The sequence below is a fragment of the Papilio machaon genome, chromosome 5, assembly GCF_912999745.1.
Source record: "Papilio machaon chromosome 5, ilPapMach1.1, whole genome shotgun sequence".
Lineage (NCBI taxonomy): Eukaryota > Metazoa > Arthropoda > Insecta > Lepidoptera > Papilionidae > Papilio > Papilio machaon.
The window spans coordinates 8,239,038-8,264,410 of record NC_059990.1 but is presented as its reverse complement, the minus strand read 5'-3'; the positions used below and the strand labels follow the sequence as shown (position 1 = coordinate 8,264,410).

General features: G+C 30.9%; 1 protein-coding gene across 1 annotated transcript in view; it reads right to left on the bottom strand.

Moving 5' to 3' along the window:
* Nucleotides 1–16,592, bottom strand: part of LOC106710588 (nephrin) — a 58,792-nt gene extending 42,200 nt beyond the window's left edge. Inside the window, exon 1 of the mRNA XM_014502680.2 lies at nucleotides 16,451–16,592. The gene's annotated coding sequence lies outside the window, so the exon portion shown is untranslated. The remainder of the gene's footprint in view (nucleotides 1–16,450) is intronic.
* Between the last annotated feature and the right edge of the window lie 8,781 nt (nucleotides 16,593–25,373).

Sequence of the window (25,373 nt, the reverse complement as noted above, 5' to 3'; positions counted from 1 at the left end):
ATTAATTTTAAAAAATGTACGCTTACTTTTGACTTTATAAAATAACATTGAGATAGCTTAGGTTAGAGCGGGCACGTTGAGTAAAAGCGTACATTCGGTTGCTTAGACTCCAGACAAATGGGGACGTCAGCCTCAGCGTCGCTTGTTGACGAGCGAAAATTGCTTTGATTCTCTGACAAATCCTCGAGAGGAACAATTGCTATCGCGTTTACTACAGAGAGATCACGTTGCACATGATGTTCAAAAGCGCTTCATTACTTGAGACAGAACTGTAAACAGTTAACATTATATGAATAATAAACAATGAACAATGAAAATTCAAAAAATAAAATAATATGGTTTATGAAGCTTCTTAATCTATATTTCTTATTGTGTTATATACCTTATTAATTTACAATTAGTCGTATTTTTAAGCATATCAGGATACAAAATAAATGTTTTCATAAAAAATATGAAAATAGCAAAACATTTTCGATTACTGTACGAATATAATTTGAGCACGTAAAAGAAGCAAAACATATTTGGCACAGAACGCTTTTAAAGTATATGTAGGTATAGTCCCTTAGCATGTAAAATTGATTTTGTTTTCTTAAATTAATAGACAATAATCGTACCTTCCTATTGTGATAATGAATAAAGATTTTAAATATCTATAAGTTACTTACGCAATCAAATATTATTCGTAAGACTTATATAAGTACAAGTTGGTTTCAAGAAAAAGCAAATTTACTTATTTATTCATGCAGTAATTATCTTTAATTAAACAGCTGGGCAAAATACAATCCGCAAATTTTTAATGTGCAAACTAGCAAAAACAGGTAAAGCGGTATTTGAATAGAAACTTAAGTCGACTTACGCTTAACTTAAATTTAATTTTAGTTTTGCTAAAGCTTATCTTCGGGCACAAGTATTGCCGGGGCTTCCAGTTTCGATAAAGTTATACCGGTGAATAGATAGGTACAAATCAAGCCGAGCAAATCGATTGTTACTTACCGCCTTAGAAACATTAGACTTTGAAAACTGTGAACTGTAAAGTCTTTAAAATAACAATGCCAATTTAACCTATTTTAACAACTGTGTTTTACAGCTTTGTATCTTAAAAGGAGGTATAAACCAGAGTTGTTGAAATATGATCTGATATATTTTTATAACATTAAATTTCTGAGCTTAATAGTACCTACAGAATATTATTTTGTATTATCAAGTAATTATGGAAGTAATCTTACTTCTTACTAGTAGTAATGCAAATGTTTATATGGATGGATGGGTGGTTGTTTGTTTGAAGGTATCTCCAGAATGGTTCAACCGATCTTTATGAAATTTGGTACAGATGTAGAACGTAATCTGGAAGAACACATAGGCTACTTATTACATTTTTTAATTTCGCGCGAACGTAGTCGCGGCTGACAGCTAGTAGTATATTATTTTTGGAGCCAAATTGAAAACTAAAAATTAAAGGAAAGTATGGAGCAAACAAACTAATAATAAACAATAGGTACTCCGCCTTAAATGTTACAAAATTCTGGTATAATTTTCAAACCAAATTTATAAACCATGTGTAAATAGTTATATTAAGAATATAGTGTCTTGGCGCTTTGCAATCCGAGATCCAATATTAAGGGGGGACAGGAAAATATATAAAATGCTAGAATTAAATCTAGAATATTAAAAAAAATAAAAAATCACTCTAATAAAAAAATGCCGTTTAATAACTAAACACAGCTTGTAAACACTGCCCTAAATATAAAAATATTTCACGTCATCATTTTACAAAATATTTCACGAATTTTTAATTGAAAATAACAAACTTAATATTTATAGTTTCAATACCAGCTTTGTGACAATAACTCAGACTAAACGACAAGGTCTAATCGATAATAATTAAAACGTTATTATTTATTAAAACCCTATTGATACTGTCTGCAACGCAGTGGCTAACATATTTATATTTAGACATCTATTATTATACAAAATAAACTTTCACCTTTTAATTGGATAAGTTTTTAATAGAACGGACTTTTATTGATTTTTCATACTCGTGTACTTATAACGACGGCATAGAATACGTAAGAATAATATGCCACTTGTACCCATTTAGAATTTTTTTTGCTTGATATTCATTGGATGAATATAATATAAAGGCTGCTATCGTGCTTTCATTATCGCTTATGTGTAGAGGGGTGATCTACATGAACTGCTTCAAGCAACTATCAGCTGACAAAGATACAAGATCAACATTAATGAATAATCGATTAGCAAAATAATTAAGAAAGATCATCTTGCCAAGCGTCATAACAATTAAAATAAATTTAATATTTTTACACAGGATAAAAACTCATTAAAAATTACACACACAAGGTTACACTAAACACTAAGTTGATATAGTAGTGCAATGTAGTGAAATCACTTAAAACATATCTAGGCAACCGAATTTTGCCTATTATAAATTTATGTTGACTGATCTACGTTAATATTTTAAGGCCCGCCTTATTATACAATAATGGTATAACATGTTGGGATTTAAAACGGGGTCAGACCAATCATGTTAATGAAAACAAGCCATGCAATGCGGCCCTGTGTTTAGCCTCCTGAATATTCAGTACGGCTATTTTCTTAACCGCCCTCTAGATTGTTGCTGCAATCTCAAATTATTTCCCCTTAACATTACGTACCATTGTACATACCTACTAATAAATTGTGCGCCTCGAATTGAAATTAAACAAGGAATTTACAAATTGTCATTATGACGTCATTATGGTTTAAAAATTAGTATAGCTTGTGTTTAATTTTAAATATGGAACGTAGAATACAAATAAATAAAATGTCCTATTAAATATTTCATTTAAATATTAGATATCTACGTTAATTTATTTAATACTTCTTAACTTCGATAATAACTTAAGCTTTATACATATTCGGAACAAAGTAGCTCAACGCAAGTTACTTACATTTTTTTAACAAAAAAACTAAAGTCGTGTATTGCCTAAAATTACTTTGTGAAATATGAAATTTGAATAGGCAAATAAAACAAAGGAATGAAGCACAGGCTGAGTGAAAATTGTTTCAACCGCCATAAGCGGGGGTCGCGTAAACTTTTATTAATAAAAGAGTAAGTAACTGTAGGCATGAGAACGCCTTCAAACATTCGCCAGACGTGGGAATAATAAAAAATAAGCGAAATTGATGAGACGAGCGTGGAGCTCGGGCGCCCCGTGGACTTGAATTTTTGCTACTAATATTACACTTTCTGTACAAAGTATTAGAACGTATTGTATAAACCATGGGAATAATTTTATATTTCAATGGTGGTAAATCTTACCCAGATTACAAATATAATAAGAACCTTTACTAAAGATAAAGTCACTTACAATAAACTTGTTAAACACGTTATTAAACTCTTATAAATCAGTTTGTTACACTACGTCCGACTATGTCTCACCAGTTTCTTACAAAATGCCACATAAGTAAAAAGGATGCGACATGAGCATTAATTTGAAATGCTATCGGTAGGAAAAAAAACTATTATTTTATACTTTTTGCTTACTAATATTTCTGTATATGACATGTTCCGAATATTACTAATTAATTAGTGTTCACGAGTACATTGGAAATTAGAACGGTAATCAATCATGTTTAGTATTAATTCATGGTTTATATTTAGCTGACGTAATGTCTACATCCTAATGGAAAGGTAAAAAATTATCATTTGATAAACTTATCATCATCAGCCTTTATCTGCCCACTGCTGGGCATAGGCCTTTCCCAATGCCTTCCACAGTATGCGGTCCTCCGCCTTTCGCATCCAACAACTTCCCGCCGTGCGGATTATGTTGTCGGTCCACCTGGAAGGAGGAAGCCCCACGCTCCTGGTCCCCTGCCGTGGCCTCCATTCTAAGACCTTCCTTCCCCACCTGGCGTCGTGGGATAAACTTATATGACTCGGTAATCCTAATTTACAATAGCTCACTAGCGACCCCCTATCAATGTCAAAAAATAAAAGATTATAATCAGATTGTTACTGTCTTATCCTGTAGAATGACAACGATATCTGACCCGGTGAGCCTTAGTCAAACTAAATATATGACAGCTCACTAGCGTCACCCAGTCAAAGTCAAAAAAACTTGAGAGGTGTCAAGGGACACCCGGATGGAACGAAGTTCCTTTCTATTTATTAGTGAAGGAACCAATGTTTATTCTATGAATAAAAAACTTAAGTCTTCACAAGACGTACATTTTATTTCTATGAATTTTCGTTATATATTGTCACGTCGTTGCTATGGTGAAGTAGCGCTCATTCGTCTATAGCAAAAAGTGTCGTGACAACTTTTCGTAAGAATTTTTTCCGTCTAGCCCCCTTTCACAACGCGCGATAAGGAACTTCGTTCCAAAAGTTTCACAAAATTATTATCCTACATGTAGCTGTATTGTCATATTTTTTTTACTTAATTTTCTACGTCTAATTGTTTTACATATTTTCTGATAGAATTATATGTCGACATTATCTGCCCCATTGGCATAAATGCAAAAAGTTTCACAAAATCTTTATCGGACTACCGCTGTCATGTCATTCCTTGTCTTTCCTTAATAAATTTAATTTAACTTACATAATATGTTCTGACAGAATTAACTGCCACCGGGCCAGAGAAGTTTGTTTCAATATATACGAGTATTAATCATAAGAAGATGTACAATCACGTACAGTCACGTACAGTGAACAGGGCAATTCTGTAAGGGCCACTCAGAATCTCCTTGAATCTACACGTCGTTTTGACTCACATCCGCGTCGCGCCCCTAACAGATTTAATCTGATATGGGACAAGAGGCAAAAAGTAATCGGATATTAGTTTTCGTTCCATTTTCTTCTTTCCGATTTCTTAGAATCACATTATTTTTTGTAAAAGTAGGTACAGTTCAAATTTACTACATAATATTGCTTTCAACATGATTTGTTTTTGCGATAAGTTGATTTTGAACTAAGTTTTCTTGCTAAGGCGACTTTTCTTATTTCAGCTTACTTTTGACGTCGAGTATAGACAGATTGTTATTTACTGATAGGAATTTGACAATGACAGAAGAACAGCAAAGAGTTATTAAAGTTGTTTTAATATGAAAACATCAGTAACAAAGTGTTAAGAACTTTTGCAGTTAAATAAAAATTACTAATGAGAAATTTAAAACTTAAAAATACTCAGTAAAATATTCTGAAACAAAATACATTACATTTGGCAGGCTTCAGGCTGAAGGCAGTTACAGTCTAAAATAAAAATAAGGCCGAAAAATTAACAGAATGCTTCATTAAGTTATTGAATAAGATATACGAATACCTGTCATCAACTTGTTCTTAATTTAAAAATAAATCATTGATCCCGACTGACTTAGATACTCCGAAGCAGACTATGAATCGAGTAACACCTCACTCGCCAGCCGTTTAGCTTAGAAGAAGTCTTCATGAAATTGTTTTTTTTATTTTTTTTATTAAGTATTAGTAGTATTTTGTTTACTTGCTTATACAATTCGTGTAGTTTCAAGTTAGCTTGAAAAAGTTTGTGTTTGGATATGGTTCTCGATAATAGTTAAATGGCGGGACTTGAACTCACGACCGCTAGATCGGTAGACTATACTCTTAACTATTGGAATCTGCGCTTCAATTTCTTACTTATTATAAATGCGAAAGTAACTCTATCTGTCTGTCTTGCTTTCACTCCAAGACTTCTGCACCGATTTAAATTAAATTTGGTACACAGATAGTTTAGAGCCTAATAAAATGCACATGACATACTTTTTAATACGAAAAAAGTGTTTGAAAGGGGGGATGAAAAGATGTATGGAATTATCGACATTTTTATATCTACAAGCTGGATACCTATTTTTAGGCTGTTAATTTGACATTCAAAGTTTGTAAAAGTTTTACCCAGAAGGATGCATAATAATAGGTAATAGAGGTTGAACAATGAAATTTTGTATGGGAATATGTAAGGTTTATGTCAATGTTTTATAAGTTTATTATGTTTTGTAGTAACTTTAAGTTTATTATGTTTTTTGTAGTAACTAAAGTTTGTTATGTTTTTGTAGTAAGTGTAACTTTAAGAAAAATTACAACTCTAACTGTATCGTTAACTTAATGTAACTACCCGAAGACAGTTTTTTTTTAATATAAGATAAGAGCAGAGAAACGACGAAGTCACGGGCACAGCTAGTAATAAATACTTTGATCCAATAAAAAGGGTAAGTAAAACTAATCTAAGCCAAAGGACTCCTACTCCTAAATATATTAGAACGGTACGAAATGTATTAAGTAAATGTAGTTATAAGTTTAACAACATCTTAACTAGATAAAGTGTGTTTTAAAAGTTATCGTCAAAGAAACTATAAAAAATTTGAAATAGAAAATAAAGTCTGGAAAACGTTTCCATCGCGACTTTGGACAGTACAAAAAATAATGAAGACAACAACTCTACAATATCCCGGCAATCCGAGGTCGTTTGTAGGTCTTAATATTATCATAAAATATGCCAAATCCATTTAAGCTCAGTTTTTCTTTCCAGCTTACCGGACCGAAAATATTATTATGGCGGAAAGTCGGCTGTGGGAATTTTAATAATGGCTCTGTACTTTGCCTTCGTATTGCTAACTTCATACCTAATAAAGTTTCGAAGAAATCCCCTACTTTTTTGTTATGTTTTAAGGTCAGAAAAATTTAAGATGCCAACTCTGTATTTATATTAAATAACTTTTAATTCTATTTTATTAGCTTTGCCTGTATATACTTTGAAATAAAAGGTTTATTTGAATTACTCATAGAGTATTTTGATTAACTTAAAACTTTACACGTGTATCGCAAGTGTAACGAACAGAAAAGAATTTCGAGTAACGAAAATTTAATTAATATTCATATACACTTAAAGATCGAATATCAAGTTATAAGTAATGACAACTACTGACATAGATTAATAACGTACTGAAATTTCGTTTTAAATAACATCATAGCCTTATGGCTTTTAGTTAACAGAATATACTCCAAAGAGATACGAAATGATTCAAGTAATTAAAGCGCATACGCCCGAAACACGTGTGCCAGTGGCAGATATTACCGGTTTCAGTTTTGCATAATCCCGCCACCTATCACTCGCTTCTTTGACAACCATACGTTCGAATAGATAAACGCTAGTTCGTCGCGACTGTACACGGTACGCCCTTTAATTTTATTCCAGTTTAGTGTTTTTTTTTTTAGAATTTTACCTTAATACTAAGATAAAGTTGTTGAATTGATATTTTTCATGTAATGAGGATTACAATTACAAAGAAACTTAGCTTATTTAATTCGAAAAAGTATCTAATAGATTTATTACTAGTCACAAAGTTGAAATTAATTCACACGAATAGAGCCATTATTTAAATTTTAAGTCGTTTTTTTACATGAAATAGGTTCGTCGCATCGTAAAACACCTGAAAAATTTATGAGATATTTTTTCATAAAGAATAATTTAAAAAGTTAAGGCATGTCGGACAAGGACACCTTGAAACTTTAACCTTCAGATAAACACGTTAATAACACGATTCTTATTGAAAATGGTTTTAAACTAAGATGTTTTTTACGAACCTAGTGGTTCTTTAATGCTCTAGACTTTTTGAGAGGAATGTGAGAAGGAAAAATCGTGCAAAAAATAACAGTGGTCGTAAAATCTTATCACATTTATAAGTAATATACTATAGAAATGTATACTGAAAAAAGATCGTACCTTTGACAGTCATACCTGTATTTAGAATTAAAATTGGTTAAACTTTACTAAGTTATTTTACTATAATTGTACAAGCTATTCTATCTATGCCTTTGAGATACACAACCATGTGTTTGTGCTGCTTACGTATTTCGTGCGGTAGCAATACCGTTATGTAAGCTTCGAGATACTGGAGGATATCCCGCATTACACATAATATCCTCAAAGGAGGCTTCTATTAAAGCGATCCTCAAATTGTTATTACACTTAACGTCACTTGCATAGGCTTACTGCGGAAATCGGCCTTGTGAGATCGTGTGGAGTCATCTCCTATGAAATTGCTTCGATCATAATCACGCACAACGCTTAGCTTTGAAATTAATAATTATTAAATTGATAACCTGTAGATTAAAAAAAAAACCTTTATTACATAAATATAACAAGTAAGCTATTGAGATTAAAATATAAATATTGTTACTAAGGAAAAATATTAACCTGTTCAAATTATTTTTTAATAGTTTTATAAGTACCAGAGATCAGTCTGTATTTTCTAGCGTGTAATTTATTTTTTCTGGTCTTCTTTATATCAGTTGCCCAAAAAAAAGTAATTGACTAAAATTTTGCTTTCTTGTATGATTTTTTTTTGCGTGAATAACATTTAGATTTTTTAGAAATTACCAGGAGAAAGATTACACACAAAACAGATTTAATAAGCAGTTCTTACTGTTGGCTTACATGGTCGAAATATTTGAACAATTTTGTACTTATGCTATCCAAATTATGGACGAATTTACTACACCTTTTTTTAAATTAAATAGGAGTGGTTGCCATAGTATTTTGCACTACTGTTTTAGAAATGAAAACCCACTGATATACTAAATACACAACATTTATTAACAATAACGTTAAGTCAATCCACATCGTGCGACATAAAATATAAAAAAAAGAAGCGACATAGATAATTCAGGCCGTCACTCAACCTTGCCTAACGCTCAATTACCTTTGAAGGCGCACCCTAAATCATTGTGTTCCCCGAGTATCATTTCTCATATTTAGAGTGGAATATTTTTGTATCGAGCTCGAGGAAGTATGATAAAATGTATTTAATTTTCTTCGTTATTGATCTTTACATTTGAACTTTGGACTACAAAAGACAAATTTATTTTGTAAATATGTATTGTATGTATGTATACTGATAAGACAATGCTCTTATATAATAAACAGCAAAGATAAAATGTTATTATAATTTTTGCCGATATTTACGAATGGAATTTCTTAAAGTAAATTGATACGTAGTTCTATGTTATTAATGCCTTCATTTGCTAATGGATATTTTTAAATTTATTTTATAAGATACAATACCTGCAATAATTATGTAACCGTTGCTACGATAATTACATTATAAGCAAGTTGCTCGCTTAACCGCATAACACCATAATATCCAGCTGCTGAGCGCTGTAATCTATTAAACAGTGTAACTTTTTTACGTATAGAAGTTTTTCCATAATGTCTTATGAGGTTAATGTTTGTGCATGTACACTTTTTATATCGCTAGGTGGCAAACGGGCACACTGCTACTTGAATACTTCGAAATAACGAAGTGACTGGTACCCATTGACGTCCACAATTGCAGATGCTTTGCCGACCTTTAATCGATGGAGGAGGGAACGAACATAAAAAGGATATATTCCATTTACTATGCATTCCCTCCTCCGTCAAATCCACTTCCCCTTCTAATCCCTTCCTTAGGGTGAGAAGGGAAAGGGGACTAAAGTTAGGCCTCTGGCACCACACACATCAGAAAAAACACGAAATTGCTTCATCTTCACGCTTATATTCTAGTTATTAATTTGTTTACTTTCTCTAATTAAAAGGGGAAGAATATAAATCGAATGACAGTCATACAGGCTGTTGTTTTTTGTTTTTTTTTATTACTAACTTTTTTTTCCGTGTTAAGTCTCGGGCAATTGCTAGTATGAAATATTATTTTATTTTTTATAAAAAAAATGGGCTTTATGTACAATTCTGGCCACCGTAATATTCGGGTAACTATGTTTAGAAACATCCTTTACTCAGATAAATAACTAAAACACCGCTATTACACGTCTCGCTTTTCTTATCAAATTAATAATGAGGAGAAATATACCCTTTCTGTGATACGGCGAGCTTTTTAATGAATTAAACCCTTAAAGTTATTGTGATAAGAGTTATTTTTGTATGAAGAATAAATGAGAGTATATCATTTTCATTGGAGGCCATAGTTTCGAGTATAGGGCAGTTAAGATTGAGCGATAACGATTTTAATATGGGCCGGAACTACCCCAGTACTACCTACGGGCAGCTAAAGAAAATAACGCAATTTTCTCTCTATTTTCAAATTAAATATAATAAGCCTTATGTGAAAATTAAGGAAAACTCGGAACGGAAAATTATCCTCTTAGGGAATAATCTAATGATAACAAGTTCGGGAATTAGCTCGATTAACATGTTTTTGAAACATGTTTTTCTTCTTAAACAAGTAGAAAATATGTAGCTAAAATTAAATTAAATATTAAATTAAATTATATACTATGATTTCTTTATCAGAATATAAATATCAAATGTAAGACTTGGGCAGTTTCATTTAAGAAAAAATCGACAAAAATAATTCAATTTTCATTTGTTTTTACAAAGATTTATTCTATATAAAAAGGAATTAAACCTTGAAGACATCGTACGATTCTTCACTAAAATTTAAGACGTAACTACGACGCTTGTGTTCAAAATATTTTCTTTTATATTTTTCTATATACTTCAGCTTATTGATATAACAATAGAAAATGAAACCTTTAACTCAAACCTAAAGGTCTAAAAGCAATAGTTCCCAAGAACCTAAAACTACATATAAATTTAAAAGGCTTAGGTGAACACAACTTTGCTAATTAGCGAACGTTTTACAACAATAGAGCTAATTGGATTTTAAGTTGGGTTCGTAGTTCTTGAACAAGGTCGCAGATGACGTGTTAATGCGGTCCAACTGTTCCAATTAGTTCCACGTACACAAACAAAATGAAAGGGTATTGATAAACAATTAACTCTCGAATTTTAGGGACTGGAATGTTCTGATTAAATACCAGCTAATGGAAGTTATTTGTACAAGCTGATACAAGGCAATAAAGCTTTAAGCCCGTTCGTATAGAATATTGACTGTAAAATTTTCAATAACCTTTTCATTTAATCAATACTAAATTTTAGGACATATTACTAACATTCGATTATTTTATTTCATTTTTTAATTATACGAGTACATATAATTTTTGAATGTTACTAACTTAAGGTTTTTATAGATCTTAACATTTCCATTTAACATCTGATAGTTTGATAATATAATGGTAATAGACTTGGTTGAAGTCGCTACATTTCATTACCAAATTTTATTTCTGACTGGTTTCTGAGTGGAGCAAAACATGCTCTAACTTCAATGATATAGTGCAAACAATCTACATATAAACATTTAAGATACTGTCTGTTAACTTTAATAAAACGCAACAACTTTCCTGCTCTGCGTTGCGATAGTATATAACAGAAGAAAATTAAGCTATAAACGTTTCGCGGACGACGGATTTAAAGCCCCTTATGCAAGTGACACGTCACATCTTTTGCAATGCTGGCTACGAATGAGATATCACATGTGAAATACAGTAGTCATTTTTTTCTTTAACTTAAAACTTAATCTTACTAATATTATAAATATGAATGGTTAGATGGATGGATGGATGTATGTTTGAAGGTATTTCCTGAACGTCTCAACATAGTAGAACGGTAGAAAATAGTATGCAAGAACTTGTAGACTACTATTAAGTTTTTTTTAATGCTACGCGGACAGAGTCGTGGGCGACAGCTAGTATTTTATTAAATGTAAAACATCTGTGACGGTAGAGCAGTCATATTTACTTTGATATTTTCATTAGTTGAGCAAAAGGAGAAAAAAATCTTCAGTGTAAAATTTATAATCCATACAAAAACTATTTTTTTAGCCGACTTCAAAAAGAAGGAGGTTATCAATTCGACTGAATTTTTTTTATTTATATTTTCAACAAAAATTCTCTAAAACAAATTATATTCAATTAACAAAAATCCTGCAAAAAGAAAAACTTTCCCACCCGCAATTAAATGAATGAATTCGATCCAATGACAGCATGACTAGCATTTATCAAAAACATGACAAAATGTTAGGGTGACCTGATAATTCCGACTTTATCCAGGTAAAATTCATCGTCGAGAACGCGTGAAAAATGCCATCCACTTATGACTTATTTTACGACATAACAAAATGAAGCGAGATATGATAATTTGTACAAGATTACAATCGTATTATTAGCATATTTGGATATTTATGCAATTATATCTACGAGTGGTTTATATTTAGAGTGGTACTACGAGTATATGAGGTAATACTTACTAGTCATACTACCTGTATATATATATATGTTACTTATTACTAATATTATAAATACGAATGTTTGGATGGATGGATGTTCGTTAAAAGGTATCTCCAGAGCAGCTGCATAGATCTAGATGAAATTTAAAATAGATGTAGGAATAACAAAATATATAATTTAGTTTTTTTTTTTAAATTCCGCACGGAGGGAATCGCAGGCGACAGCTAGTACCAAAATAATATGAAATGCTATTTTCCTCTCACGCTTGTAATAAGATAAAACTTTGAAACTACTTAATATCTTAACACGTTTTGGCTCTAGTTATCACCATTATTTACTAACTTTCCGGAAAAGCCTTTGAACTGTGTATATAAACATAACAAAATAAATATCAGCAGCGTACATTTGCTGCTGTAAATAAATAAGTTTTGTTTGAAAATGCAATTTTTTCGTCCCATTTGTATCAATAACATTTTTAATACACTTTTAGACGCATCAGGAATATATTACTGAAGGTTTGGTAACTTTTTTACGAAATTTTTAATCGTGATATTTTTAGTCATAACTAGCTTTTACCCGCGACTCCGTCCGCGCGGAATAAAAAAATAAATAAATAGAAAACGGGGTAAAAATTATCCTATGTCCGTTTCCTGGTTCTAAGCTACCTGCTCACCAATTTCCAGTCAAATCGATTCAGCCGTTCTTGAGTTATAAATGGTGTAACTAACACGACTTTCTTTTATATATATAGACTAGCTTTTACCCGCGACTCCGTCCGCGCGGAATAAAAAATAGAAAACGGGGTAAAAATTATCCTATGTCCTATTCCTGGTTGTAAGCTACCTGCCCACCAATTTTCAGTCAAATCGATTCAGCCGTTCTTGAGTTATAAATAGTGTAACTAACACGACTTTCTTTTATATATATAGATATAGATAACGTAATGTCCTAAATTCTTTTTTTTTTGTACGATGCTTTTCATATCGTCGAAAATATAGAGAAAGTCCATTGCTTCTGTAGTCAAAAAAAGAAGGAAATTAAATAAAATTTAATCTGTACAAATAGTTACTCACACTGACGTACCGTATTACGAACTGTCGCATATATTACTTATAATTCGTGTACGATCATTAGTTCGTGCATTGTCAGCTATATAAAAAGTCAGCAGTGGAGCCGTGGCCCATTTCAGTTGACAAGGCAAAAAAAGCAGCTTGAAAATTATTTACGTACCGAGCGAGGTGGGTTACGTGTCGGTCAGCTCGCGTGTCACGAACGCTTACGGACACGCACGCAGAACAATGCGGGGCGGGGCGCTGCGACACCCAACACCCGACAACACACCACAAGGTCACAAGTAATGTATTTCCAAGTACTGGAAATTGAAGGTTTAATCAGTACATACAGTATTTATTAATGTCTTCAACTTAGCGCTTTATACATATGTGATGGAATGTGTGTACAACACGTCAAAGTTGCTACTTTCAACATATACGGTAAAGGAGGCCTGATTTGAATCCTCCATCCCCTGTTGTCCATTTTTAATCAGGACATGAAATAGAAGATTTCCGCGTCTTGTCTGATAAATTGGGTGCAGGAGGCAAAATTAAAGTTCACCTACTGTCCTTTTTTAATAAGGAATTGGACTCGACAAAAAAGTAGGCGACATTTGCGACACATTATGTTCCATATGTAGCGCTTACAACACCAGGTGACATAGTTGCTCGTTTCTTTTTTTTTTTTTTTTTTTACAGAAGGGGGCAAACGAGCAGCGGGAACACCAAGGTGTTCATCGACGCCCATGGACATCTGCAATACCAGAGGAATCGCAGATGCGTTGCCGGCCTTTGAGAAGGTGATACGCTCGCTTCTTGAAGGACCCTAAGTCGTAGCGGTTTGGAAATACCGCCGAGGACCACCGTTTATACCGTTTTTTAATACCGTTTGCCACCATTTTGTCATTTTTTTTCTGTTATCAAATATATGCAATTTTTATACTAAACTAGCTTTTACCCGCGACTCCGTCCGCGCGGAATAAAAAAAAAATAGAAAACGGGGTAAAAATTATCCTATGTCCTTTTCCTGGTTCTAAGCTACCTGCCCACCAATTTTCAGTCAAATCGATTCAGCCGTTCTTGAGTTATAAATGGTGTAACTAACACAACTTTCTTTTATATATATAGATAATGCAAGTGAATTCATTTATATTTCACGGAGTAGACGGAAACTAATTTCCGTATATTACAATATTCATAAAAAACAATAACTTAAGTTTCGTTTAAGTTTTCCTAAATGAACCTAGTTAAATATTACCAATGTTGATATGGGTGGCAACCATTTTTTAAGCAAAGATTTTAAACGAGTAGATGATACTTTAAAAATATTTACATTTTTAAAAGAGAGAAAAATATTTTTATTGTTTCTTAAAAAATGTAATTGACATGGTTTAATTTTAACGTTCGTTTTCTGTACTTAATTTACTAGTTTATGTAAATATTATTTACATAATTTTCCTTGATTTGGATTATGATACTTAACTTTATTTTACTTTTACGTTAATGGATTTATTTTTGCCGCTCTTTTTCCTGTAGGAGAGATAATATTTTTCTGCAAATACACAAAGCCACATTTTATGGACTACCTCAAGATAAATTCGAATCGAATCTCACACCAGGTAATTCCTTAAGTTATGCAAATTACAAACAATTTACAAGTGTAAAACAATTGCGATTTTTGAAATGTACTCGTATAAACGTGGTTCTGAATGAAGCAATTAAAATGAGAGTTGTAACGAAGTTATGTAATTAAAAACGATGATTTAGTTCTGAAGTTCTATCCATTAAGGTAGTGAACGTAATTGTATAATTTTTATTTTGTTTTATACTAGCTTTTGCCCGCGACTCTATCTGCAAAGAAAAATAAGACAAAAACTTAATATGTAGCCTATGTGTTCTTTCAGGCTATGTTCTACATATATCAAAGCCAAACTTTATCGAGGTTCGTTGAGCCGTTCTAGAGAATCCTTCTAAGAAATATCCATTCATCTATTTAAACATTTGCATTTATAATATTAGTAAGATAGCAGTTGGCCGTGACTTCGTCCGCGGAGAAAAAGTCGAGTACTAAATAGCCTTTGTTACCCGACAATAATGTAGGTTCACAAAAGTGAAAAAAAAAATTAAATCGGTTCCGTATTTTCGGTTCCTATTCAATGCAAATAAACAATACAATCTTTCCTCTTTATAAGTGCACTGAACTGAAATATTTCCTGCAAGTGGAAGTCTAAAGACCTAATTTTCTTTTTCTAATCTATTCTTCTATCGATTGTAATTTTATTGCCTTTAAATTAACTTAAATCAAATAAATAAGATATTATTTACGAGTAAGATCAACAGTTGTTCCTATGGATGAAAGGCTTACAGGCCATAATGTAACTTTATTTTTTTTTTGTGACTTAAAGTATTCATCATCATCTTCTCTTTGTGCTTATCCCACTCTATGTGGTGTCGACGCACGAGGTTTTCGTCCTCCTGATCGTCGTGTTTTTTGTACAACAACATTTTTCGTATAAGTTAATATATTACAATAACATTGATCCTAAATTTAACGCTTTTTAGTTTTAACAAAATAGAATATTACGCTTAAAATTTATGTCATTCAATTTTTTTATTTAAAAACCTAATTAAATAATTTCCTTTTAAATAATGCCTTCAGTTTTTAAAGGTTACTTTTTCTAACTCAAAGGTACATACATCAATTATTCTAAACAAACAGCATTATCTGAGAACAGAATAATAACTATTACTAGCTAGTTATATAACAAAAAGTCAAGGTAATTACAGTGAAATAACTGAAGATTTTTATTTTCGATAAACAGCTCACGCATGAGATTAAGCCAAATTATACTTTTCAGTCCCCTGTCAAGCGAACGCTTAATTGACCTTCAAAAGTTACTTGTTTTGTTGGTAAATGTGAAATATAAATTACATATTATAATGTTTTGTTTCCTACATCCTGTATAATAGAAATAAAGCTTGATATTTCAAATAAGATTGAGTCATAAAATGTCGAGTAAAAATTTTACGACCGTACAAAATATAGAAACATTAACATTCATTTATTTATTAAGAAAAAAAAAATAATATATAGTAATTACTTTTATCGCTTTATGATAAAGATAAAAACAGTGTACAAAAGCTCTTAGAAAAAAAAAAAACAAGAAAGCACAATTCGTTCAAACCTGAGAAAATTTAAATGTTTATTATTCTATTAGCATTCTTAAAATTAAACATAACATTATTAGTTATTTCTTACCTAAATATGTTAATCCACACAGAGCACAATACACTTTAACTGTTTTATTAATTCAAACTTGCAATGTTATAACTTTTTTACAACTTTTATACCAACAAAATACTCACTAAATCATTTATGTACGACACAAAAATAACACTGAGAGTTGTTTATGTCTTGTTGAAAGTACACTTATCCTAATGTTCACCATATCGGTATCGAATTGACAGATGTCACGTTCGAAATAATTCCCGAGCGGGAAAGACCGGTCGAGAATCGTCCGGAGATGGTTTCGTACGGACGGCGCGGCGTACGGCCAATTACTGAAGTCCGCACGCAAGCCCGCGCTAAAGGTGAAACGGCGCATGCTCCGAAGCGATTGACACTAGCCGAGCTTGCTACGAGCTTCGCGGACAAATATTCATAAGTTAGTTTTAGTTTCGTTTGGTCGAATGTTTCCCGCGGGTGTTATTAACAATGCGTGTAAACTTGATAAATCCTAAAAAAATATATATTTATAAAATGTTTTAACTTTTTACTATTCAGAATAGCGAATTTATGTTCGCGATGAAAAGTTGAAAAAACAATATTAGGAAGAATTTTTAGAACATTTTTTTAAATGAGGTTATCAAAAATATATAAAGTGAAAGAGGCTAATATTAGTCCTCTGGTATCTCACTGATTACTTGAAAACTGCCTACGTCTTCAAATGTTTTCTAGGAAGTCATTGTATTTCTCAGCAACAGATGTTGGTGGCTCTACTGTTTGTGAAAATCTAACAATTAAATTCAGTTACCTGCTAAAGTTCACGGGTAAACAGTAGTTTGAAACGAATTTTACCTTCACGTATAAATGTGCCATGTAATTGCTTTTTAGTTTCAAAGTTTGTTTCGAAACGAAATTATTCGAGAACGAATTTGAAACGGGAAATCGTTGCGACCTAGAGTATAATTAATTTACCAGAGGTCGCTTGTAACGCATGCTTCGTGATCCATACCACAGATATATTTGAACTGTGTCCGAATACATTATGACGTTGGTACACTGATAACTGTATATATCTTACTAATATTATAAATGCGAATGTTTAGATGGATAGATAGATGTTTGTTAGGTACCTTCAGAACGGCTGCATGGATCTCGATGAAATTTAGCATAGAGGTAGAGCATAGTCAGAAAGAAAACATAGTTATTAATAAAACATACTTATTAAGTCTTTTTTTTTAGTTCCACACTAGTAGCTAATTAATTATAAATACTTTCTGAGGCTTCTAAAGCATTAGTTGTTAATGATGTCTTCATTGCAACATATCAATTGCACTGATCATTTTACACTCATAACGATTTTCGTTTTTTTTATTTTGTTTGGCAGCGCAGCATTCACGGCAAAGATTCAAATTTCGAATTCAGAACCTTATGTTTCGAACATCGTTATAGTATCATTAGTGACAGTGACGGTAAAACAGAAGGTTCACCATTTTCATATTGAGAGATCCAAAACATGTTTCTAATTATCAGTACTTTGTAGTCGCGACGTAGCACGGTGACAGTACCTTTATTTTTCTTTCCAATCGTATTTCTAAACTTTAGAAGCTTCGACGTCTCAATCGACTTGAGCTGTTAAAACTTCAGAACGGCGAGATAAGGAACTGAGAGACGCCCCTATAAAAGCGAATCGTTCAAGATACGCCCGGGATTCTTATTAGTTCATTGGCGCTAAAATTAATCCGACAGGACGGGACATCTTTTAAATCGCTAAAAGCTTTAACATTCATCCCCTTTTATCAGAACGATTGTACAAAACCACTCAACCCTTTTAAACCCCAATCCGAAGTGCGTCCGGTCGTTAGCAGACATTAATGGAATCCACCCGCGCGCTCGCCCGTGAAAATAACAAGGACTAAGGATTTGGGAACTCAATCAATTGTTTCAAACAAAAACATCTCGCTTGACATTCTAAACCGCACAAATTTTAATCGAGGTTCATTACTTCTTTTTTTTTATTTGTATACCGATTTCAATACACTGAGTCCTTTCCAATCAACTAACACCGTTAGATAATGGTAGAGTGTATTCCAATTAATAAGGAATTAAAAATCAAATTCTAATAATGTGCCTGCCAAAAGGATCGTTACTTTTTATGTCAAAATCATGTACCATGTTTATTCTATCGGAAGATAAATTTATTTTATATCCATATATTTGTTTTAGCGACGAAAATATTTATCTTTGGACGTGCATACGATACTTCAAAAACAAATTCTCCAATATTTATTTTAAAATTCCGAGCGCTGTAAACGATAAATTTTGTAAATTTGTTGCAAATAATCATAAAAATAAAAATTGTACCCAATAGTGTTAACAGTAACTATGATCTTTGAAAACCCGAAAATTTCAAACGCACGCAACGCGATTTTTGCGGTGAAACCGTCCAAGATTAGTTTTGACGATTTACGTTGTACGTACTTGTATACGAAGACGCCTTTTAGTAATCAGTTTGATACCGGAATATTATAACAATAATTATGCTCGTTAAATTTTCTCTTAACAAAGACCCACTTAACGACATCAGATTGATTTAAAATTTTTACAAATACTAATACAAATTCAAATAATAATTATTTGTGCCATTAATTTGGCTAGTCTCACCAAGATGGTATAATTAACGAAACTTCAAAACGCATTTTTGCAGCCGTATTCAATTATATATTTATAACACACAATTGTATACTTAATACTGCTTTGTACTGAGTACATATCAATTAAATAAAATGTAAACAAATGCGTTGCTACTTTCGTTATTTTTTTAGGCGCTGTATAAAAGCTTTCAACGTTTCAGCCGTCGTGATTAATGTTACTCTAAAACGTTTTTTTATAAAAAACTAAATTCTACGTTAACGTTTTTATCAATCTTACTTACGATTTAATTAAATAAAATGTAGTCAGTATTTTTAAGCAACTGTTAAATGATAATGCAATTTATCATTAAATTGAATAATGAGTCAAAAAATGTGTGTTAGTTTAAACTAGATTATTTTAACCACAGTTAAAAACCTCGTTATAAACTAAATTGAAAAAAACTAAAGCGAATAGCGTGAGTTTTTAAAGTTAGTACAACATAGTGTTTGGTTGAATTCGCATTTATCCCAATGAAAAGATACCGCATTTAACGAACGAAGAGGAGAGAAATTATAAAAGTTACTGCCAGATGTGCAGCGTTGAAAACCGTTTTGAAAATTAATGTACTTTTTGATGTGAAACATCTATAGGATCACTTGTAAACCGAATCGTTGGGTTGGCGACGCTTGCCGTGGCGACGGGTCGCCAAGCTATACTGAGGTATACATATATATATTTTATGTGTTTAGTTTAATAATATTGAATATTGAATATTATTTTTATTATTATTATTATCATTATTATCATTAATATCTAATATCATTATTATCATTAATATCATTAATATCTTTAATATAATTAATAACATTAATATAATTAATGTCATTATTATCATTAATTTCATTATTATCATTATTATCATTACTTTCATTAATATCATTAATGTCATTTTTATCATTATTTTCATTATTATAATTTTTATCATTATTATCATTAATGTCATTTTTATCATTTTTATCATTATTATCATTTTTATCATTAATGTCATTTTTATCATTATTATCATTTATGTCATTTTTATCATTTTTATCATTAATGTCATTTTTATCATTTTTATCATTAATGTCATTTTTATCATTTTTATCATTATTATAATTTTTATCATTTTTATCATTAATGTCATTTTTATCATTTTTATCATTAACGTCATTTTTATCATTATTATCATTAACGTCATTTTTATCATTATTATCATTATTATGATTATTATCATTAATGTCATTTTTATCATTTTTATCATTATTATAATTTTTATCATTAATGTCATTTTTATCATTTTTATCATTAATGTCATTTTTATCATTTTTATCATTAACGTCATTTTTATCATTATTATCATTTTTATCATTAATGTCATTATTATCATTTTTATCATTTTTATAATTATTATCATTTTTATCATTATTATCATTAATATCATTATTTTCATTTTTATCATTAATGTCATTATTATCATTATTATCATTTTTATCATTAATGTCATTTTTATCACTATTATCATTTTTATCATTAATGTCATTTTTATCATTTTTATCATTAACGTCATTTTTATCATTATTATCATTAACGTCATTTTTATCATTATTATCATTATTATGATTATTATCATTAATGTCATTTTTATCATTTTTATCATTATTATAATTTTTATCATTAATGTCATTTTTATCATTTTTATCATTATTATAATTTTTATCATTAATGTCATTTTTATCATTATTATCATTTTTATCATTAATGTCATTATTATCATTTTTATAATTATTATCATTTTTATAATTTTTATCATTATTATCATTATTATCATTTTTATCATTAATGTCATTTTTATCACTATTATCATTTTTATCATTAATGTCATTTTTATCATTATTATCATTATTATGATTATTATCATTAATGTCATTTTTATCATTTTTATCATTATTATAATTTTTATCATTAATGTCATTTTTATCATTTTTATCATTATTATAATTTTTATCATTAATGTCATTTTTATCATTTTTGTCATTAATGTCATTATTATCATTTTTATCATTTTTGTCATTAATGTCATTATTATCATTTTTATCATTTTTATAATTATCGTCATTTTTATCATTTTTATCATTATTATCATTAACATCATTATTTTCATTTTTATCATTAATGTCATTATTATCATTATTATCATTTTTATCATTATTATAATTTTTATCATTAATATCATTAATGTCATTATTATCATTATCATTATCGTCATCATCGTCATCGTCATCGTCATCGTCATCATCATCGTCATCGTTATCATTATCATTATCATCATTATTATTTCTTTTATATTAATTCTGTCTCCGCCTGGCTGGTTTTTATATGAAAGATAAAGTAAATAAATAATGGTAAAATATAAACTATATAAATATATTATTATTATTATTATTTATTTAATATTTTATGCATATTACTTGTACACGATGTTTTTTTCTACAACTGTAACTATACAACTTTTTATAATTCTAAATGGCCTGTTATTTTACACACAACCTCATTCCACAGATTATAATCAGATATTATATTTAATTAATTAAGGTTATAAAATGAGTAGCAATTGCCTTTTAGCATATCTCCGTTTCTCAAGACGCATCAAAACCTTAATTACACATGTAAAAACCTCGAAAATATTTTGATATTATCTGTGATATAATTCATCTTATACTCTAAAACATATTGTGTGATATATACAACTTTTTGGTTTAATGTTTATTATTTTAAGTACTGGCCGTGACTAAGGTATACGTGTACAGTCAAAACCGTTTATGGCGACATCGTTTAGAACAACATACCGGTTAAATTGACCAAAATCAAAGGTCCCGGCTGAATGTTATATACATATCTTTCCTATTAATACCTGTCACCGGTTGTTACAACTATCGGTTTTTACGACTCAATATGAGTAGTCCCTTCGATGACGTTATAACAGATTTTGACTGTATATATTTTATGAATAGTTGAGTGAACGGTGTAGCTTCTCACTCAGTTCGACGTTGTTGGTTACTACGGTACACATAACCTGCGTTTTATTTAATTTTGATGTGAAATTTTTTATATTATATTAGGTCCTTACATATGAAATTGGCGTTTTGTATGGGAGGAACAAAAAGTCGAATATTTTTTAATATAATATATTTAATTAATCAAAGTATGAACCATTATTTTCTATGCACTTTTGCCATCTCATAGGTAGTTCATTGATCCCTTTACTAAAAAAACCAGTCGGACGGGAATCAATAAAATCTATGAAGGCGATTTGGACTGCCCCATCGGAGTTGAATTTTTTCCCTTGCAAGAAGTTATCCAAATGTCGAAAAAAATGGTAATCTGTTGGAGCAAGGTCCGGGGAGTAAGGAGGATGTCTTAGACTTTCCAATTGAAGCTCTTCTAATTTAGTAGCCGTCTGTTGCGCAGTGTGTGGTCTAGCGTTGTCGTGAAGCAGCAGTGGCGTGGAGCGGTTGACCAGCCTAGGTTGTTTAGCCGCTAGCTTTTCCATCATGGTTTGCAATTGCTGACAATACACACCAGCCGTAATAGTCTGGCCAGATTTGAGAAAACTGTAATGAACAATACCGGCACTAGTCCACCAAACGCTTACAATTAACTTTTTTGGGGTTAATTTTCGCTTGGGGCAGGATTTCGCTGGCTGGCCAGGATCCAACCATTGCGCTGAGCGCTTCCGATTATCGTAAAGAACCCATTTTTCATCACAGGTAATGATTCGGTTTAAAATACCTTCATTATTGTGCCGGTTTAGTAATGTAACGCAACAGTCGACGCGCATTTGCCGGTTTGCTTCAGTCAATTCGTGAGGTACCCACCTTTCAAGCTTTTTAATCTTCCCAATTTGCTTCAAGTGAATTAAAACAGTTTTATCACTAACATCGCAGCCTGCAGCTAACTCGGACGTGGTTTGCGATAGATCCGCTTCCACAATAGCCTTCAACTCTTCATTATCAACTTGAGTGTCAGGCCGTCCACGGGGCTTGTTCTGCAGATCGAAATTTCCAGAACGAAAACGTTGGAACCAAAAACGAACTGTGTTTTCTTTTGCAACACGACCGCCATACACATCATTCACCCTTCGAGTCGTTTCCGCAGCACTAGTGCCACGGCGGAACTCGTACTCGTAAATAATGCGATATTTTAAGTTTTCCATTTTGTCAAATGAGTGACACAAACAGAAAAAAACAGAAAAAAAAAAACAAATGAATGATGGTCATCGAACCACAAATACATGAGTCTATAGCTGTACAAATTTGAATTTGAAATTCCTTACCAAAGAGGAGAAATTCGTGATTAAAGTGGCCAGAACAAAAAACACCAATTTCATATGTAAGGACCTAATATTTATTAATTAATTATATTCATATTAATCATATTAGTAATAATATAAATTATATTAAGATTAATAATTATATAAATTATATTAATATTATCTTCAATTAATTATTTTTTATAATTCATGAATGAATGAAGGTATATATATCTTATACCTATATATACATATATATATATATATATATATACCTATATATATAAATATATTATTTTAATATTATTAATTATTATTATTCCACATATTTATTTCTTGTTTAATTTTATATATTTTTCTTAATAAAATCTTAAACAATATTAAAAAAATATAAAAAAATATAAAACTATATATATTATTATTATTATTTTTATTATTCATTCATTCATTCATTTATTCATTCATTCCTGCATTCATTCATTCCTTCATTCCTTCCTTCATTCATTCATTCATTCATTCACTCATTCCTGCATTCATTTATTCCTTCATTCCTTCATTCCTTCCTTCATTCATTCATGAATTCCTTCATTCATTCATTCATTCATTCATTTGTAATTTATTTATTTATCTAATATTTTATGCATATTAATTGTACACACACGATGTTTCACATCTGCCAGGCGTCCCGTGACGGCTCACGTTTTTTTTTTTTTTTATTTAGTTACTAAAACTATTTTGTCGCAATGCGACCATACAGTCCCATGAGCGTTCTAATTAGAGGCCCAAGGCTCATGGGCTCATATTAATTAATAGTCCCGATGTTTGTAATCAAATCTTGCAAATTAAATTTAATCCCTGTAACTGATTGACCTGACGTTTTGCATACATGTGTAAATCACACGCCAATACAATACTAGGTACTGATCTGATGACGGAGCTATTAGAATCGTCTTGACAAATAGGTAGAATTGTATGACCTGCAAATGAGCTTCTTGTATAACATATATAGGTACTGTACTTCTATGCTTGTAAAGTATTATTTTTGAATTGAGTGAAAGGCTAGACATTTCGAAAAGTTTTAATAAATAATGTACAATCATATATGTGTCCTAGAGAGCAGGGAAGAAGAAAATCTAAAAAAAAAATAACAGGAAACAAAGAAGCCTAGTGCGTTATTAGCCTAGCCTGTATGTTATACTTTTCCGTTGAAAAACTAGAGGTAGCAGTCTAATATGAATGCAAATGAGAATGTCTATGTCCAACTACGCTAAAATATAGATGATATCACGATTATATTATTTGTGGCTACTCTTGATGTTAAAATATCTTTGAATTACGAATTTGTCCCTTTACAGTACATTTAAAGTTAATCGTTAAAATGAGTTATGTTCCAAACATTTTTATAAAGCTAAGAACACATCGTTAATGCGCCTTCGAAATAAAAAGTCACGTCTGGAACATTCACAGTTCTCGAAACGGGCAGTAACTGCATGTCACGACGGCGCAGAACGTAAAGTCTTAATAAATATGTTTCTGTTCTCCGTCGATTACTTTTCAATATTGAATTTAAGCAAGCAAAATTGCCGCACTTACAGTCATTTCATGTTTATTAAATTATTTATTACTGTAGGTTTCTCATATTAATTTATATTAATGATTCTCAAAAACTGAGAGTACTTGCGAACTGTAATTGTTTTCATATTGAGAATTTATTTGTTAATTCGAAGACGACATTATATCAGCAGGTGACGACTGTATTCAAGTTATAAATGATATAAACTCATACGTATCACTAAAGTTCCTATGGATTGAATGACAAAAAAGACCTCTATTCGTTGTTAGTTGGTAATAACAGGAATAATCTGGAGTACATTAATCATGATTGATTAACGCTGTTATAAGTCTCGTGGTAAAATGGAACAGAACATGGAAATAAAAAAAGAATGATACACATTGGAACGCGTAACGATTGAAATT